We start from the raw sequence: 2,982 nt of genomic DNA on the forward strand, positions 1-2,982 counted from the left end.
CTATTTTTAATTTTTTTTATTTTTTGTATTTTTTAGAGATTGGGTCTTGCTCTGTCACCCAGGCTGGAGTGCAGTGGTGAAATCATAGCTCACTGCACCTTGAACTCCTGGGCTCAAGTGATCCTCCAACTCAGCCTCCCAAGTAGCTAGGACTATAGGCACTTGCCAGCATGCCAGACTTGTTTTTCTATTTTTAATCATTTTGTTCATTAAACATGCTATGATGAAGCCATTTTTGGTTGTTATTTTGTTCCTCTTTCATTTTTTATTTCACCAAATTATTCCCCCACCAGAAGTGAAATGAATTTAGGATAGGTGTATCTTGGAGTCTTTTGACCCAATTAAGTGAGCATGTTCAAGAACTGATGGTCTAGATGCCTCCAAATCTCCCCACCCTGAGTCTATGTTTGTTTCCTAGATTTACTATATTGGCTATCTCCTAAGGAGAACTGGTAAGTTACTGACTACAAGATGATCAGATGTTTGAAGGGAGGAACAAGAACAGAGCAACTAAAAGCAATTTTTTCTTTTCTTTTTTTTTGAGACAAAGTCTCGCTCTTCTCCTGCGAGGCTAAAGTGCAATGGCGCGATCCTGGCTCACTGCAACCTCCGCCTCCTGGGTTCAAGCGATTCTTCTGCCTCAGCCTCCCGAGTAGCTGGGATTACAGGCGCCTGCCACCACACCTGGCTAATTTTTGTATTTTTAGTTGAGATGGGCTTTTACCATGTTGGCCAGGCTAGTCTTGAACTCCTTACCTCAGGTGATCCGCCCGCCTCACCCTCCCAAAGTGCTGGGATTATAGGCGTGAGCCACCGCGCCCAGCCAACTGAAAGCAATTTTGAGGAAAGATGACAGGGAGGCTCAAAGACTCACTTCCCTCCCAACTTTGTTGCTTTTTTTGTTTCTTTGTTTTTGAGACAGGGTATTGTTCTGCTGCCCAGGCAGGAGTGCAGTGGCGTGATCACGGCTCACTGCAGCCTCAATCTTTCGGATTTAGGCGAGAGATTCAGCCCCCAAAGTTGCTGGGACCACCGGCATGCACCACCATGCCTGGCTGGTGAGTAGGCATACATCTATGTATAATTTTTTAAATGATAATTTTTTTTTAATTTGTAGAGACAGGGCCAACTCTCAGTTTTTGAAACACTGGTCTTACATTACAGAAGAATATATGCAGGACTCTGCTAAATACAGTAGGGCTACGAGGTCTGAGCTACCGATGAGCCTAATCTAAGCATAAACAAGGCTGTGTTGAGAACTGCATTAACACTGTTCTGTGTTCGGCCGAAGCTACTCAGCCACTGACCTGCAGATTCATACTCTTTATTAAAATATGAAAGACTAGCAGAAAAGAGGAGACAGATCTTCCTATATAAGTTACTATCCAAGGAAATGGAGACATCTGTACAATTGATTCTGGTGACAGGTTCAAAGCTTATTTTCCCATCTAGCCCTAGGAAGTCATGCTTTTAAAATGTATGGGATTTACCTTGACAAACAAAGCTTATAAAAGGATGTGGAAATCTGATTTCCACTAGCCCAATTTGCACTTCAACAGGGATTCTGTAATGTTACCAGCCTGAGAAAGAACTGATCTACTGAGTAATACATTTCCATTCCCTTATGGAGGAAGAGGAGAAGATTGGCTAAATCAGTACAACTTGATTTTGCTCACATTTCTACTGCCAAGAGTAGCATGGTTACTCACCAACAGGCACTAGAAACACCCACACACTCACAGACATGTACTGCCAGGCATTTGTTAGGCTACAACCTAATGAGCTTGCCATTTTCAATTATCTAGGCTCCTCATTATTCAGTAGCACCAAAATTGGGTTCACCACAACAGTAGAACTTTATGTGCAGTAGTAAGTCAGCTATGAATCACAAATAGTTACATTTCATCCAAGACAAATCTCCAAAACCTTTTCTCTGCACATTCTCTGTGGTAGGTGAAATGACATCTATGAGAGTCCCTGGCAGACCACAGTAAGGGTGGCAGAGAATATGCAATGACTAAGGAAGAGAGAAAAGAAGAAAGGGACAAAGAGTGAAAAGAAGAGTGGAAAGAAAAGGGAGAAAGACTAAAAGTAATCAAACATTTAAAAAGACAAATGTGCCTCCGGAATCCGCGAACCCTAGTCGGAGACGCATCCCCAGCCCGCCGCCATGGCTGCCTACAAATTGGTGCTGATCCAGCATGGCAAGAGCGTATGGAATCTGGAGAACCGCTTCAGCAGCTGACCTGAGCCCAGCAGGTCATGAGGAGGCGAAGTGTGGCAGGCAGGTGCTGTGAGAAGCCAGCTGAGTGTGACATCTGCTTCACCTCAGTGCAGAAGAGAGTGATCCAGACTCTCTGGACAGTGCTAGATGCCATTCATCAGACGTGGCTGCCAGTAGTGAGGACTGGTGCCTCAATGAGAGGCACTATGGGGGTCTGACCGGTCTCAATAAAGCAGAAACTGCTGCAAAGCATGGTGAGGCCCAGCTGAAGATCTGGGGGCACTCCTATGATGTCCCACCACCTCTAATGGAGCCCAACCATCCTTTCTACAACAACATCAGTAAGGATCACAGGTTTGCACACCTCACTGAAGATCAGCTACCCTCCTGTGAGAGTCTGAAGGACACTATTGCCAGGGCTCTGCCCTTTTGGAATGAAGAAACAGTTCCCCAGATCAAGGAGGGGAAACAGGTGCTAATTGCAGCCCATGGCAACAGCCACCGGGGCATTGTCAAGCATCTGGAGGGCCTCTCTGAAGAGGTTATCATGGAGCTGAACCTGCCCACTGGCATTCCCGTTGTCTACGAATTGAAGAAGAACTTGAAACCCATCAAGCCCATACAGTTCCTGGGGGATGAAGAGACCATGCATAAAGCCATGGAAGCTGTAGCTGCCCAGGGCAAGGCCAAGAAGTAAAGGCCAGCGGGCAGGCTACTGTCCCCAGGAGCACCCTCCCTGCCCATCGCGTCCCTCTGCC

The 2,982-nt window shown here is 45.9% G+C and overlaps 1 pseudogene; it reads left to right on the plus strand.

Annotated features, from left to right (window-relative positions):
- The first annotated feature begins 2,170 nt into the window (after positions 1 to 2,170).
- LOC116466700 (phosphoglycerate mutase 1-like) lies at positions 2,171 to 2,982 on the plus strand (annotated as a pseudogene).

This window comes from Hylobates moloch, unplaced genomic scaffold (assembly GCF_009828535.3).
Source record: "Hylobates moloch isolate HMO894 unplaced genomic scaffold, HMol_V3 SCAFFOLD_4, whole genome shotgun sequence".
Taxonomy (NCBI): Eukaryota; Metazoa; Chordata; class Mammalia; order Primates; family Hylobatidae; genus Hylobates; species Hylobates moloch.